General features: G+C 34.4%; 1 protein-coding gene across 4 annotated transcripts in view; it reads right to left on the minus strand.

Annotated features, from left to right (window-relative positions):
• The window catches only part of LOC138694541 (organic cation transporter protein), a 146745-nt gene that overhangs the window by 104954 nt on the left and 23150 nt on the right, over nucleotides 1-18641 (minus strand). The window contains exon 1 of one of the 4 annotated variants that reach the window (XM_069818374.1): nucleotides 13528-13548. The exons of the other annotated variants lie outside the window; for them this stretch is intronic. The gene's annotated coding sequence lies outside the window, so the exon portion shown is untranslated. Of the gene's footprint in view, nucleotides 1-13527; nucleotides 13549-18641 lie in introns of those variants that run through there. 4 annotated transcript variants of the gene reach the window in all.

The raw sequence follows: 18641 nt of genomic DNA on the forward strand, positions 1-18641 counted from the left end.
GCCTTCTCTTCAAATGCACTGCGGAGAGATTTGGAATTTAATCCAGGCATATTGGTGCACAATTTAGTGATTAGAAGTTGTGGCCGAAACGATGATCCGTCTATTAGAAAAGTGGAAGTCTTCGAATATTCACCGAATTTACCAGATATAAGCCCATGTGACTGCGGTCTTTTTTTGAAAATTAAAAACGCACCGCGGATCATCAACATAACATTAAATCCTAACGACTCTCAAGCGGACTGATAGATAACCAGTGGCGGCTCGTGACTTTTTAAACGTATGTGCTACTACAACAAGAATAGTAATAGTAATAGTAATAATAATAATAATAATAATAATAATAATAATAGCACTCATCCTAATAACTAAAATTAACGTCCATTTTTCCTCCTGTTGGCAAACTTATCTATCACCTTAGTATTGAAAAATGTTATGTTTTATTTAACGACGCTCGCAACTGCCGAGGTTATATCAGCATCGCCAGTGTGCCGGAATTTTGTCCCGCAGGAGTTCTTTTACATGCCAGTAAATCTACCAACATGAGCCTATCGCATTTAAGCACACTTAAGTGCCATCAACCTGGATATATGTCTAATTTTATGAACTAGAAGAATTGAAAACGATGGATAAAAACCACATGTCTAATACAAAAAATAAATGTTTCATATTTAAATACATTTTTAATAAATGAAGTTTTAGGTACTAAATACATAAGTTGGCTATTCTGTTCTGGCTACTCTTTGGTGAGCACAGAAGGGACAGCAGTTTGATGAGGTTTTCGGTGCTTGCGGGGAAGTGAAAAGGGCAACTCAAGCACGCGCATTTCTCCATGTCGAATCTTTCCTGTGCTTAGCACATCTCGCACTACAGTGGAGGGTGAATGATGAAACGTGTCAAGGCGGACGATTCAAATGCTTTAACAATATAGAATGGAAACATACGGTAACTATTTAAATTAAACAAATATTTTTGAGGTTTTATTATGTGCTGTAGCACATGAGCACATAAGTACCGGCCGCCCCTGTAGATAACTATGGTTATAATATGAGGTAAATGAAATGTCATTTTTCAGGGGTTTGGAAACGTATTTTGACATAAGAAACTAAATTTAAAATATTTAATCTTAAGCTCTTCCTTACTAAATTTAAATAGTAAAACTTGTAACGCTGATATTAACTTTCGAATTCTTCAGCAGTATAGGTTATGACTGCAATTGAAGAGTGTGATTCCAAAACTATCTCAGTCCATTTGGCCATTTTTATGATTTCTACATATTATATGATTACGTTTGAGACATCTATAATTATATTTAAGCTTGTATTATTCCAAAACAATGCCAATCTCTGTCTAAAAGTTTGTGTTATTGTCCATATCAGTTGAAAATTCGCTCAGTCCGTAGACCGGTGGATAACAAAACTAACCCAGTCCTTTCATAAAATTGGATTTAACGCGTTTTGGAATCACACTCTTGAATTACACAATATTAGACGATTTAAAAAACTAGAAATATGCAACTTTTGTTTGTTAAGTACATGTTCTCAATACACTGGGCGGCCTCAGTACTTCAGGTGTTGAAGAATTATAATATTTTCACAGAACCATCCTAGAATTATTCACATACATACAGTAGTGGAAAGAAAGTTAAGTTTATTTCTAAGCCATTCTGCAAGATGCATTGCACATAATGTTTGTGTAGGCCTAAAAGATTAAAATGAAAATTCTGAAAAGTTCTAGTTTTTCACAAACTGCAAATATATCTATCTGTCTGGACATTGTTTCATAATTCGTGATACACATACGCCTATCATTAGTAACAATCTACTAATACTTTGTATCGATGTTGTTTTACTTATATTCCGAACGGTCTTAGAGCTATAGCTTAAGTTTTACGGAGTAATTGCTTAATCGTCTCCTTAGAAGACCTGTTCGGAGCGAAACATTTAGGGCCATATTCATAGACATTTTTAGCGCGGGCTTCCGGTGGATGATCAGTGAACTAACGTTTCTCGTATTCATAAACCAGTGTTAGCGATATAATATGATATGTATGATATGATATATATGAATCCTGTACAAGTAACCAGTCGATAGCCGGGGCTAGTTTAGCACGCTCGTAGCGCAAGCTAGCGAAATATCTATGAATAGCACCCCTAATCTCCTTAGAAGACCTGTTCGAAGCGAAACATGTATGGTGCTATGCATAGACATTTCGCTAGCCCGCGCTACGAGCGTGCTAAACTAGCCCCGGCTATCGACTGATTACTTGTACAGGATTCATACCACATCATATCGCTAACACTGGTTTATGAATAAGAAAAACGTTAGTTCGCTGATCATCCACCGGAAGCCCATGCTAAGAATGTGTATTAATATGGCCCCTAATCTTTTAACCTTAATTTGAGTCTACCAGTTCACGCTTTTCTTGAGATTTAAAATCCGATGCTTGCCAAAGAAATTAGCACATGGCAATCTCATTGTATTTCTAGTTATGCTCACTTATTTCTGGAACTAAATTATTTACTCGAAAAATGACTTCTTAAATCTGTCCTTAGGATTTTTGTTTTAGTGTAACCCCATGCGAGTATAGTGGTGCCAGAAATTTTATGCGACTTGTTTCCAGTCTTTTTTCATCTTAAGATCTCAACAACTATCTTACACCCATGCTTTTAAGTTAGTTTGAAGACAATATTGTGTATATTTACTTGAATTTCTGACGTCATTTTTAAATGTCTTCTCATACTTTTATTTACATTATATACTGTATTAAATTCTCATATAAATCTATACTCCCCTGAAACTAATAGCCAACATTCAAAACATTTAAAATGAGACCTGATCTATTCACTTCATTATTATTATTATTATTATTATTATTATTATTATTATTATTATTATTATTATTTTCGTTCACATAATGTTGCATCCTCTTGAGCATCTCTTGTAATACAGGTGAGCTGAATTTGTTCTTTTCTAGACATATTCTCGGCTACATAGGGCTTAGAAACTAAAGTTACTACTGAGGAAACGGGACCGATTTTTCTGTAACTGTGCGAGACGTACAACAGAAATGTCGCTGAGCTTGTGGTGTGGAGAAGCATCATATATGGAGGACCTTATATTATTCCATGATGGCAACCTCAAAGTAGGGTTGTTTCCGATCTCTGATAACGAATTTGAATGATATCATGTGCATCAGGAGTCACACGACAGCTGAACTGTGGCTCGAGGTGACAGACCAGCAGTGAGTGATCTCAGAGTGCACGGCGACTCACAGCAGAAATTCCCAAGAAACTCTAACCTTTTTTGGAGGGGTACATAACCCTTTCCGATACCAAGTATAGTTAAGTGAAAATAAAAGAAGTCTGCAATAAACAAGGTTTCGTTATTCGGCATCTTCTGTGTGCTTATAAGATTGGTAGAGCTCAAATGGAATTAATTTGTATCATCTCGTGGGGTGCGGCGATTTGTGACGGGGGTGGATTTGCTTGCTTTTTACACTCTGGAATTAATCCCATCCGAGCTTTGCCAGTCTTATTAGGTACACACAAGCTGTCTTTCTTGGAAATAACGAAATCAGGTTTTTTGCAAGCTCCTATGATTTTCACTTCACTGTACTTGGTATCGGAAAGGGTTGTTATGTACCCCTCCCAAAAAGGCTCCATTTTCTTGGGCATTGCCACTATGATACACCGTGCACTCTGATTATGAAATCACTCACTAATGGTCTGTCACCTTTCGCAGCAATTCAGCTGTCGGTGTGATTCCTGATGCACATGACGTCATTCAAATTCGTTATCAGAGGTCGGAAACAACCCTGTATTACGGTAGGTACTATGTCGCTTCTTGCTCAATCTCCCGAAAGGTCAGGAACATGTTAATTGCTCAAAATAATTAATGTAGATATCTGTAATCCAAAAAAATTATGCTTTAAGATTATTTTTTCAATTTGAATCATATTTCTATTGATAATGTGTTTGGAAAATATTAACGCATAAATGTGGTTTAAGTATTATTTGACTTTCAGTTTTAAAGAAGAAAATAGTTTAACTGATTTAGATCATATGACATTGGGTGATTTTTATAATGATGCTATATTTTCCGTGACAAATAGCATATTTTCCAGATGAAACGATTCACAAACATTTAACATGATCATAAACTGTCCAAGAGTTTAGAGAAATTACAGCACAAAGACTGAACTTATGTTTCCTTGATAAAATGTCTGTGTCATAACGCCGTTTGAGTATTGCCAATTGAGAAGGTCCACAGTGGGCCACACATCAAATCTGGCGTAAAATAAACAGATTTTGTGATCAATGGCAAACTTTTTTTTTTTTACATTGTTATCAAATTTCTCGCTAATGTACGATGCAAGTAAACTTTAAATTAATGAACTGAGTCCGGAAGTTCTACAACCATTGGGAAATGTAGATTTTTGCGACCATACTGCAGCTGGTGATTCAGATACACTTCGAATTGCGAATTATGAGGATCCTTCTTTTCTGTGAATGTGAAACAAATTTAAATCTCAATATGGAAACCCTACTCAAAGATATTTTACTTGATAACACTTCAATTTTATTTTATTTTATTTCTATAAACAAAACACATGCTTAATAAAATAAGTTTAAAAGTAATAAACAATAAAATATTGCTTTTGTATAGACCTATTGCCCGATCATTGTTTATGGCACGGCAGTTACTTGTACTAATACACAGCGCGCAGCTGTTACGTCGCCTGTGCTGTACGATCGCTCTCTTATTCTAATCACAGACTACGTATGTTTTTCTCTTTTCCACAGAGTAAGAACAAAGATCACAGCGCCGCTGTTTGCGTTCCACAAACAAAATGGTCACCTAGTACTGAGAATTATGAAGTTTCTCATCACATGGTATTATGAAACATACAAAAAATAAAAACAATTAATGGACTTTAATGCGCTTAGTAGTTTTTGCGTATATTTTTTCAGAAGGAAATAAGACGTAAAGAATAAGGGTTGCCAACATGGTAATTTCACGAAGTAGTAAGTACAAAAAGGAAAAAAATAAAGAGACGTCAGAATTCTTTGCAGACTTTATAAAAAGAAGTTTAACTAACATACATTAGTTCTTAAAGACAATGATTTAATTGTTGGGAAAACAAAGGACCTAGCTTAACTGATGACACTATTAAATATGCGGTTAGGTGCAGTGCCGAAGGAAGTACTGTACCCAACAGTGTAGGTCAGGAGACAGAAATGTTAGAGTGGAGATGTGAAAGCAATACTGGATGTAGCCAGTACAAGCAGGCATTTTAGAGAGAGAAGAAACCATTTATGATGAGACATGTTCGTTACATCATACATACCATTATAATTATATGACAAATTAAAAAAAAATAATATAGTGCGGAAAATTCAAGGCCTTTCTCAACCAAACTCTGTAGACCAATTAAACTACTTCACAAAAAATAAACAATAGAAATAACAATGACAGAAGTGAAAAGCATTGAAATGCAAATATGGAATTAAATTTACTGATAGTAGAAAACAGTGCATACAAAGTATTCATATTCAAAATTCTTTATGCCGATAATAGATGACATAGTCGGTAACACCATAAGACACACCTCAAGAATTATAAATTTGCGGATGTATGTCCAAGCAGGGTGCGAATTAAGATTTCTGATGGTGGGGGGGATAGAATCCTAGATAGAGAATACCATACAAAAAATTTATTATTATCCTCATTCGATACGGCTCAACGCTTGGTTGCATTGAGTTGCTAGCCTTGCATCTTGATCATAGGCCTAATAATAATTATATCCATGAGCAGGCTTAAGATAAGATTGTCAGCTTGCCGGTGATGATAATACATCATGTATTTTCTTTGCTTATTTTATACTTTATAAAGTACAGTTGTATTAAAACAAATATATTTTGTGAGGAGGGATAGAAGTTATCCCTGGCAGGAATGTTAATATGAATTTATGAGAGGGGGTAACTTTCCAACAGGGGGGAAAAGCCCCCTTCCCCCTGTTAATTCGCAACCTGTGCCCAATAATATTAATAGTATAGAAGAGAGATCATTTTTGTATATCATTACAGAATAAACGTTTAACCTCTCAATCTTACGATCATGGATAAGATTCGATTATCCATCCATCCATCCATCCATCCACCCATCCATACACCCACCCATCCATCTACCTACCTATCTATCTATCTATCTATTTATTTATTTATTTTTTCAGTTTGACGCAGCTATGATGTACAAAACTGAGAGGTATGATATTCAAAAGTGAGAAGTGAAGACAAAATATCAAAGAAAAAAAAAGCCAGTTCCCACCAGATAAACATGTTTTCAACAATTTCGAAATGAAATTGGTTTCAAAGTAGATAAACCTACTGTGGAGGGGAGAACGGATCGTTGTTTCTCAGTTCTAGATTATTTGCAAGTATGACAATCATGAAACAGGAATTAATACTGTATATCGTTTATCAGTAATACTTCGTCCAATATTTAGCGGTTACCCGCGACCGCGAAATAAACACGCGAGAAAATATCCCGAAAGTCACGCAAGTTCTTTTTTCTTTTCTTTTTTTTTTTTTTTTTTTTTAAGGAAAAAGTGACAAGTTATTTGAGGGAAACCCTATGATTGCGTGTAACTCTTCACAGGAATTAGTCATGCTGTAAGACTTCAAGCGTGTCTAACGAACGAAATTAAATAAGCTATGGATAAATGTCAATTCAACAATAACAATAACAATAATAATAATAATAATAATAATATTTTTTTTATTATCAATTGATAAAATAATTGAACTTATCTTTTACTAATGAGAGAAATTTATTGCGATGTCATTTAAATAATTAATATACCAATGAACAATGACAACTACATTGAAGAACAAAAAACAATAAAATATAATTATAACACACGACAATGGATACAACTCTAATATAATAGACATACTAATAAAACACAAAACAAAAACATATCAAACCAACACACGAGAATAAATACATAACATACCAACACACACAAAATAGCAGCTCCATTAAAAAAATAAAATACATGAAAACAAATAATACAATGCAGAAATATCTAAACAATCACATCAACAACAGAAGTTTATAAATTAAAATGCAATGGCTGTTCAGATGTCTACATAGGCCAGAATGGAAGATCATTACAAATAAGACACAATGAGCACATTAAAGTAATAACTAAATCATACATCGCATCAATTACGCAGAACACATTACTAACAATAATCACGATTACAATAACATAGAAACAGATATGGAAATACTACTCTTACACATCACACAAAAAAGCACACAATTAAACATATTAGAACAATGCGAAATATACAACCACACAATAACATATTATCCACAACTTATACTGAATACACAATTACAATTCAATACATGTACATTATTTGATCTCATAATAAATAACATACAAATAACCTCCACCACCGTAAGAGCTGCACACTCCCACCAGTGACGACAGCAATCGAATATCAAGACGAGCTGGAGCCACAGCAGTTCGAGACACACTGATGATGACACTGAACCGATGTCGAAACGGGCCCGTCTATCATTAAGCTATATTAGCTTTATTAACATTTTTGTAACTTTTTTTTTTAAACATTTTCAACGTTTTAATTTTAAGAAAGTTTTATAATTCAACTAACGTTTTCAACCACTAGTGGTTATCTTCAGGTTGCAGTACAATTACATAGTGAGCACATTTAATTACATATGTGGAAACAAGTTCCTGACATGTTGTATTTCAGTTAACTTATTTACGCAAACATTCTCTCGTGGAAGTCACTGTCTATACAATACTAACATTGTTAAAATCATTAAAATCATTTAATTATGGTCGACCTGGTTGGCGAGTTGGTATAGCGCTGGCCTTCTATGCCCAAGGTTGCGGGTTCGATCCCGGGCCAGGTCGATGACATTTAAGTGTGCTTAAATGCGACAGGCTCATGTCAGTAGATTTACTGGCATGTAAAAGAGCTCCTGCGGGACAAAATTCCGGCACATTTGGCGACGCTGATATAACCTCTGCAGTTGTGAGCGTCGTTAAATAAAACATAACATTTGATTATGCTTTTACTTCAGTAAGATAGTTATAATGCATACTAATATAAGAAAATGGTTGAATGGGGTAATAGTATTACCACAGTGTATATAGTCACAAATACGTAGTAAATATGCATCCATAGATAGTTGCTAGCCACTAGGATCGCTAATATTGCCTCATATGCGAAATAGTACCGGCACAGTCTATTGTTACTAGCACCCTCACAACTCAAGCTTCGTGACTATATACTAGACTGATATTACGCTCTATGTATATTAGTGAATATGATGGTACGTCACTGTCCTATGCAGTTTACAATTACAATTTTATATTCAATAGTAAATAGTATCATTCAAATGTTACAGCAGTGAATTACAACTTTAAAACTATCTACAAACAGCTGAAAAACTGTATACAATGCTGTATTACATATTGTACAAGGTAAGGTTAAAGTACAATGATTATACAATCCAGTTTTGACGTGAATATATGGTAGTTGAATTCTTATTAACAAAATATCTGAAGATTGCCGGATGGGTTGTGTTGTCAACAAAAGATGCCACGAGAGTCTCTTAATAAAATTGTAGAAAATTGTTCCGCGCATAATTTACTAAAACAAATAGGCCTACATGTTAGACTTACAATTAACCCAATTAAACAGTGTGCACAATTTGTTTATTTTCTAATCATTTTATGTGTTACACTAATCGACCCAGCGAACCTGCGTATTGGAGACTGGCGTATACATATTGAGTGACGTATACGGCTTGACATACAACTTGCTGTTACCCAAGGTTACCAACACTGGGGAAAGATGGATTTATAAATCATGACAGTGAAGCAATTTATATCGTGAAGGATTATTGCAACTAATTAAAGGCAATTTTAATGAAAGAACATAGGAATATCTTAATTTTCCAAACACAATGTTTATTTTATAATTTTGTGATTACCAGTTTATCGATGTTCTTTACGCGTCCGTTGGTAGCGCTAGCTATTGCAGTGAACTCCACGTAACCGAACAGCAGCAGCGCCTGCAATCCCGTAGCCATGTTCGCTGTGTAGACCAATATTTATAGATATGGTTAAATGATTACATAAGTTATGGTTAAATAATTGCACTAAATACGCCATGAAAGAGTTTATTTTTTTCTGAAGAGTGGACTAAGTTTACTAAGTTTTTTTTTTGAAACCAACTTGCTCCTTTAACAAATTCATACAATTCTCTAGTCATTGCACCAGTTTAAGTCGGGTCCACTGCACGGCCGCGTTTGCTTTCGATACGTGCGCAATCTTCCGAGGGCCGAGAGACATCCGATAGGACATTGAAATTAAAAAAGTAGTAGGCCTATGTTCTAAAAAGTCAAATCTAACTTGAAATGCGCCCGAGCACACGCTTCTGCTTTTTCAGACTGCAATGCGTAATGTAATAATAACCTAATATATTAAATAATTTTTTATTTCTATTTGGAAAGAACGAGGAGAATAACGTCGTTGCTCCTGTAATAACTCCTATGTGACATATTTATCGATTTTCAAAGTTTTGCTCTATTAAATAACTTAAATAGTGATACAGCAAATAATAAAATCTCCTATATGTAATGATATTTCTTTGTTTCGAAAATGTAAGAATTCACAGTTTTCTATGTACGGCTTCCCAATGAAAAATTTTATGTTTTGCACATAGGAGTTATTGCAGGAACAACGATGATAAGTTCTTGGCTAAAAACTTAAGATCGTGAAGGGTCGTCGCCTGTCCTGTGAAACTCTTGTCACTTTCATTACAATAGGTAAAACTTTTTTTAATCCTCTACTTTAAACTATTGGAAATTTTTGATCACATATTATGAGCTTATTACAGTAATATAACAAGCTAAATAATGTAAATTTTTCATGAGTCTCACATTAGGTTTACAAAAAGTTTCATATGGGCTATTACAAAGTCATTTCATGAGAGAGAGAGAGAGAGAGAGAGAGAGAGAGAGAGAGAGAGAGACGTACGCACACACAGTGTTCTGCCAAATGACAGGTCTTTTACTGAAAACCCGGCATTCTTCAGTTTTTCCTATTTTCTGCCTGCCTCTTAGTCTCCGCATATGATTCAATTATCTTAATGTCGTCTATCATCTGATATCTTCTTCTGCCCTTAAGTCTTCTTCTCCCGTTCACTATTCTTTCCAGTGCATCCTTCAGTAAAGAGTTTCTTCTCAACTAGTGACTCAACCAATTACTTTTTTTCTTCCTGATCAGTTTCAGCATCATTCTTTCTTCACCCACTCTTTCCAACACAGCTCCATTTCTTATTTTGTCTGTCCATTTCACACGCTCCATTCTTCTCCATATTTCGAATGCTTATAGTTTTTTCTCTTCACTTCGTCATAATGTACATGTTTCTGTTCCATACAATGCCACAATCTACACAAAGCACTTCACTAGTTTCTTCCTTAGTTCTTTTTCCAATTGTACGCAAAAAATGCTTTTTCGATTGAAAGCTTCCTTTGCCATTGTTATTCTCCTTTTGACTTCCTGACAGCAACTCATGTTACTGCTTATAGTTCACCCAAAGTATTTGAAGCTGTCCACTTGCAAAGATCGAAATAACAGCTTACTATTGTCCACCATTTCATCCAACAGATTATATTAAATAATACTGAAGAAGTCGGGTTACTCTCCCCAACCTGAAGTGTTAGGCTTTGGACTATTGTATTATTCTCCTACCTCCATCTTTTCTATGTGAATAGATCTGCTCCTTGTGTAAGGATTAGGATCATATTCACTACTGTAGATTCTTTCTAGGGAATTTCTCATTTGGATGAACAATTTCTAGGAGTCTGTTATCTCCTGGTAACTAGAGCTTGACATTCGAAGATGAGAGGCTGTCTCCTCTTCATTACAAATTCTGCAACGTGAGATTTCCTTCAAGATTCCCAGGGTACGTAGGTATTTCCTCAGAGTGAATGTCCTGTAAAAGCCCAACCACTACTCTAATTTGAGGTCTGCTCAGCCGCAGTCGAATGTTCACAGTTAGTGAACAGATTCACTAGTCAAAATAAGTTACCTTGAGATCGAGGTTATAATATACAGGTACACTTTGTATATCACTGTTACAATTTGACTTGCTTTTTGTTAATAAATACAGTTTATAATACCTCTGGACATGAAAAATGCTGCTCATTAAAACGTTAAGTAACAATCATGAATAGGGAACATACGTAAAATATAGCCTCAAATGAGAAAGCAAAGAGGCATATACTTAAACAGCAATACTAGAACAACCATTATTTTTGTATTTTGATAAACAGTTAAGTCTGTCAATAATAAGTATGATTTTACTAATTGTATTTTTTTTCAATAGTGAAGAGAAAAAAAAAGAGTAATTTAATTTCAAATGTCTATAAAAATACTTCATATTATCAAACAATGCTGAAAATCTAATGCATAATAAGCCAAAATAATATTGAAATTGAAAATAATTACCTCAGACAAGCCTTCAGATGATGACTCGTCTCCGTCTCCGTTACTGCCTTTGGTAGTAAAAGTATCATTGTCAGAACTCTTTATCTGCATTTCAGACAAAATATTACACAGCTGTTAATATGGAGTTATTTCCCTGCCACTTTGATGCAGTGGCTTGTCACGTTTTATGAGAATCTACCCAAAGCTTTAGTGGAGTAACACGTCTGTCAACGTAGTTCTTACGTGTAGCTGAATATCTAGAAAGCATTTGAAGAATGTATTCCTCCGGTAACATTAGAAATCTCAATTTTGTTTACATATTATTACAATATTGTCTGCCGTGTTATTACAATAAGATCTTCTATTAATCTAGGAGTAATTGTGGAGTTATCGTTGACTGGTATGCATGTAGCCCTACAAAATGTTCTCCAAATTGGTTTACGTAGGTTTATTTAGATGTTATTAATATTGGTACACATAGATATACAGTATAGCGTTATTCAAATGTAAAAAAAGATTGAGAAATTTCGAAATTCTGTTAAAAATTAAGTTTATAGAAACATACTGACACTATGGTTCTTCGGCCAGTTTTCGGGCCATGGCCTCCCCAATCTTTTTCTCCATTCTTCTCTTTTTATTGCAGCTGTTATAGAATCATTGCCTGCTAGATCACATCTTATGGCTGCGTAATCATGTAGTGTATAGAACAATAACTGTTTTATTCATAAAAGAATGGGGTTTATTTTCACATGACCTTCCGTTTTAATTACTTCATTATTGTTGCTATGGAAAATGAAATAAACAGTAATTCAAGCTGTTCTTAAGTTAATGTATACTTTTTGCAAATTCACACCAGAAAATAAAGATTCAGAACTCGAAATGAATGGCTGTATGGGCTCTGCAATTTGTGGTCATTATAGAAAAGTACTGTATTAGGATTATTTATTATTCCAATAAAATTCAGATTAATTCCATCACGATATTATATTTTATTAAATAAATTACGTATTAATAAATATACATACAGAATTCAAAACTGTTGTCAAATTCAGCGCGATTTAGTACTATTATAATATAACATTTCTCGTATAAAATTTTAAGATACAGATTCCATGGGAGATAAAAAAAAACGTAATGTAGACCAAATCCAGAGAACACGATGTGAAGGCTGCGATGGTTTTACAATAAATCCAGAAAATTAGACAAAATTCAGAATATGCCCCTTTTTTAACAAAAGATTGTGTTATTTTCTATAATCTTACTTCATTAATAATAGTCATAATTGTGGACGCCATTCGAATGGCTATGAGAATGCACTACAAACTTAATGTCGCCATTATTATATTTACAACACACAAATCATTTATAATATTTCTTAAGTCAAAACATCAAAGAAGGCACATTCGTTCATTATCTTCGTTAACTTTGTCACTAGCGATCACAACAAAGGAAGATTTCTTTAAAAAACTTCTTTCACTCTGGCAATATTTTCTGGCGTACGTACACATTTTACACTGTCAACTCCTTCGTAGAATTTTGATGGCATGCATGGAACGTAAAATACTCCGAATACGTAGACAAGTAAATAAATTGTTTTTGTAATAAGTTTTTACGGCGAATGCCCAATGCCTACTAGTCCACAAGAACTGGATGGTACAATGAGGTTGCAAGATGATGGTAGTTACATTCTCCCCAGTACTAAAAACTGGCAATATTTAATATTGAAAAATCGCCAGATTCACTATCGCACCATGCATTTGAATGTTATATGAAGAATCGATAACTCAGCAATCACATTATGTAAAATAGTAACTCCAGTCGAACTTGATTCATTACATTCCAAAGAGGTCACATTCAAGATTAGCATCAATATAGGCCTATGCATGATACACGCAAACTTTAGGCCCTTCAATAAATACTCTCTACAACACTACATCTACATTACAAAGCATCTACCATCTAGACAACTCAAAACCAATGGTAAATACCGAATCAGAAAACTTCTATTTTTCTTCCAGTGGCCACACTTGCATGATTGCATGTTCTGCTCTCGTCTGCTGCTGATTCATTGGCCTTGCTCTTGGTCGCTGTTGGATGCGTGGCCAATTCATTGACCAGATAGCTCCGATTTGGAGCCAGCACATCTTGGCGAAGCGCTAATTTACGTAATATCAAGAAGACGCTTGCCAATAATGAAACGCTAAGCGACGAGCTTACGTAACATTGTGGCCCGAGCTTGCTACAATTTCACCTTTCATTAAGATCGTGATTAGATGAATACCCAAACGTCAGAAAGGACGAGGTTCACTCGCAGTTCACAATGAGAGGCTGAGACCTGGAAACATGTTAATGAAACCCATACCACGCTGTGGACTTTGAACACAACGCTTCAAAAATATCTACCTAGTTATAGACAAGTTCAGGCGTTAGCTCGTTTGTCTGCTAATCGGAGTTGCGCTCGGGCGTCGCGTCGGTTCGATTCCCTCATATTACCTAGTCGTACACACATACTTTTGTTATTTATGTTTGTCTCAAAAATTCCCGGGAAATTGACAATTAATTATAAGCCTTATAATAAATATGTTTGTAAATAATTAAAATATTTGTTTTGTAATATAACGATACAATATATACGGATATACAACATTTAATACTTATGCTTATCACCGGACAAAAGTTAAATTTAACAATAATTGTGTATTACAGTATATTAAAACATTTTTTCAACTCGATCAAAACTCGATTAATCTATCGATTATTCGATTAAATTCAAATAGTTAATCGATTAAATATTTTGATCGATCAACAGCACTAGTAAATATCCACCTTGGATTGTAACGCTGAGAAAAAAGTAACGAATGTCCTTTCTGTGTATCGTTGTGACTACCGTTGCCCAAGAGTGGCCGTTGTTTGCGTTTTTCGTTGCTCGCATTTAAACGAAGGCCGAATGACATGGTCACAGTTTGTCTCCTGTGTGAAGGAAACACTCCAAGGGTAATTTTAATAACTTTTCGCTGTGTTAGGAAGAAAGGAGAAGACGAAAATTGGATATGTAAATAGATATCTAGGGAAGTAGTGTGAATTATTCGTACGTGCTGCTGTAACCAAACCCATACAGCGGTGGGAAAGGAGTTTAGTGCCGCGTGCTGGGGAAGAGTTACCGAAATTATCTTTTCCTAAAAAAAAATTAGTATTATATATATTACATAATAATAATAATAATAATAATAATAATAATAATAATAATAATAATAATAATAATAATAATAATAATAATAATGTAATAGCACTTAAAAATTAGGCTATAAGAAATATGTACAGTTGTCAAAAGAAAAAGTGGCCGCTCTCCAGAAGCAAAGTTTCCTTCGGGTATCTTCGCTACAGTTCGGACCCAGGCGATGTTACATGTTGTTATATCACGTTGCCTGATATCTACAGTTATAATTAAAGTATTATTTGTGTTACTTGATAGCGTAATGGTAGCGTTCTGGCCTCTTATTCGTGAGGTCCTGCGTTCGAATACAACCTCGTGCTCTTTATGTTATTTTTTTGTTTTGTTTTTAAGAGAGAGATACAAAATATACATAATTGCTCCTTTCCCTTTCATAATTATTTCAGTAATTAACATCAGGTTCATGAATGTATTATGCCATGCCTTTATCATTACTTATTATGACATTATGGCTGCAAATGAAAAGAAAAAAAATATTTTATTCTCAACAAAAAAATATTTCATGGCATAAACAAAAGAAACTTACTGGCGTCTGCCTTAGAACATTCAAACAATTAATCGTTCAAAAAAACAAAACAAAAAGCTACGATTCAATATATTTAATCTATCTTTCCCACATCTCGATCACATCTTGCATTCGATTATTTTTTACGACGCTTTATCAACATCTTTGTTATTTAGCGTCTGAATGAGATGAAGGTAATAATGCCGGTGAAATGAGTCCGGGGTCCAGCACCGAAAGTTAGCCAGCATTCTTGCAGTCGAGTGGGCATGGAATCGACTAGAGTCTTTTCAAATAACTACTATTCTCAGCCACGACAATCCAAGCATCCTGAACATACATAAGCGTTCTGCCCATGGGCAGGTCTTTCACTGCAAACCAAGCATTCTCCTATCTTTCCTATTTTCTGCCTTCCTCTTAGTCTCCGCACATGATCCACATATCTTAATGTCGTCTATTATTTGATATCTTCTTCTGCCTCGAACTCTTCTCCCGTTCACCATTCCTTCCAGTGCAACCCTCAGTAGGCAGTTTCTTCTCAACCAGTGACCCACCCAATTCCTTTTTCTCTTTCTAATCAGTTTCACCATCATACTTTCTTCATCCATTTTTTCCAACACAACTTCATTTCTTATTCTGTCTGTTCACTTCACACGTTCCATTTTTCTCCACATCCACATTTCAAATGCTTCTATATGTTTCTCTTCATTTCATCGTAATGTCCATGTTTTTTTCCCCATACAGTGCCACACAAAACACTTCACTAGTCTGTTCCTTAGTTCTTTTTCCAGATGTCGCAGAAGATGCTTCTTTTTCTGTTAAAAACTTCCTTTGCTAATGTTTGCAGTTTTTATTTGGAAGGATAAATGCGTTAACTTCCCGTTGCTTTCCGCACACCACTGTTCCTTTCGAATCTTAATAGATTTTAGGGAGCCCAAGCGTGGCGGTGAAGAGAGTGGATTTGACTAATTGGGCCCTCCGGACTTCACCGAAATTCACCGCAAGGGTTAAATATTAGTTCTATCAGGATTTTTGACCCGATCAGATACCGGGAAATCCTAATTAGCCTTTGTCCCCCGCATCCTGGACGAACTTCTACAAATCATCAGAAAATATTGGAGGGGAATTGGGCCAATTTTTCCGCAAATGTTTCTTTACTTGAGCCCTCGTTGTTCAGTCGGAAGAACGTCGGAATTTTGATGTAAACGTCTGAGGTTCAATTCCTCGTCACTCCTTTTCATTTTATCGTGTTTGAAGATAATATAATGCAATAATGTAAAAAGAAAAAACTAACACCAGTATTATGCAACTGTATTGTTCCAAACCTAATATTAAATTTGTTATATATGTCGCTAAAGAACGATAACAGAATATAAATGATAAATTGAATATTATTTATATCGCTAACAACGATAACAGAATATAAATAACTTCAATATTAATTATACAGGATCACTAAAGAACGATAACATAATATAAATGATAAATATCGGTTTGTTTAATTAATATAAGATATTATATATAATTAATTATTTAAATAGCATTACCTATTTTACAAAGAAAAATGGTTATTTATATTACAATAATTTCTTATATAAATTCAGAGTATTTATATCGCGAAAGACCGATAACAGAATATTAATGGTAACTTGAATATTATTTATAACGTGAAAGAACAGTAGCAGAATACAAATTATAATTTGAATATTATTTATATCGCTAAAGAACGATTAAAAAATAAAATGAAAACTTCAACAAGGCCCGAACTCCCAACCTTTCAATCATTAAGCGAGCACTCTACCGCTGGTCTACGAAACGCAGATATGAAATAATTCCTTAGTTCCGGAACTGCTTCTACAAGGACATGCATCGTGTAACATCGCCGTGACCTGAAGTGGACTTAGAAAATTTTCGCTGTTCACAAGTGCGGCCACTTTTTTTTTTTTTTTTTTTTTTTTTTTTTTTGACAACTGTATATTATCACCAAATTTTGGGCTCCGCCTAATTCTACTCGAGTTAAGTTAGCCGATACTTCTGTCTTAAGAACACATTAATTGCAGTCTTCAAATATTTTTCTACCGACAATAACGAAAGAGCAAAAATAAGGCTTTTTGATTTTGACTGTTCCGTAAATGTGAATATGTTTTTTCGGAGAATTTAAAGTAATCAATCGCTCTTCAGACACTACTGATAGAATTAATTCATTAAGTTTTTCACTTTTGAACATTACAATTTAGTAAATTCAATTAATTAAATTTAGAAAATTACCCAAAATAAACTGTGTTTTCATCCTGCAACCAACTGACGATAACAATAATCCAGGTTGCCAAGCGACCATAGAAATCAAAATAATGAGAAAAAATGAATGAGATGTGTAAACAATTGAAGCGTCGGCTGGAACAACGCTATAAGTTACATTTAGTAAAATTTACAGGAGCTGCAAAAATGTGTACACGTACAACGTTGTTCTTATAGGGTAGCAAACTTTTGAATGGACAAATTTCACGTACTGCATTGATGGACAGTTGCAAGCCAAATAGTATAGTAAAGTAACATGACATACAACATTATTACACGGAAACACGCCGAATGAAAATTTTGTAACTTACAACGTTGTTCCAACCGACGCGACGCTTCAGTTGTTTAAATTAGTTCATCAAGTTGTTTCATGCATGGAAAAACGTGCAGCAATTGTTAAAATTAGTTCATTATATTCTCTCATGCGTGGAAAAACTTGCAGCAATTGTTAAAATTAGTTCATTATATTCTCTCATGCGTAGAAAAACTTGCAGCAATTGTTAAAATTAGTTCATTATATTCTCTCATGCGTGGAAAAACTTGCAGCAATTGTTAAAATTAGTTCATTATATTCTCTCATGCGTAGAAAAATTTGCAGCAATTGTTAAAATTAGTTCATTATATTCTCTCATGCGTGGAAAAACTTGCAGCAATTGTTAAAATTAGTTCATTATATTCTCTCATGCGTGGAAAAACTTGCAGCAATTGTTAAAATTAGTTCATTAAGTTATCTCAAGCGTGGTAAACTTTCAGCAATATATTGTTAAAATTAGTTCATCAAATTATCTCACTCATGAAAAAACGTGCAGCAATTGTTAAAATTAGTTCATTAAGTTATCTCAAGCGTGGTAAACTTTCAGCAATATATTGTTAAAATTAGTTCATCAAATTATCTCGCTCATGAAAAAACGTGCAGCAATTGTTAAAATTAGTTCATTAAGTTATCTCAAGCGTAGTAAACTTTCAGCAATATATTGTTAAAATTAGTTCATCAAATCATCTCACTCGTGAAAAAACGTGCAGCAATTGTTAAAATTAATTCATTAAGTTATCTCAAGCGTGGTAAACTT

The sequence above is a fragment of the Periplaneta americana genome, chromosome 2 (genome assembly GCF_040183065.1).
Source record: "Periplaneta americana isolate PAMFEO1 chromosome 2, P.americana_PAMFEO1_priV1, whole genome shotgun sequence".
Classification (NCBI taxonomy): Eukaryota; Metazoa; Arthropoda; class Insecta; order Blattodea; family Blattidae; genus Periplaneta; species Periplaneta americana.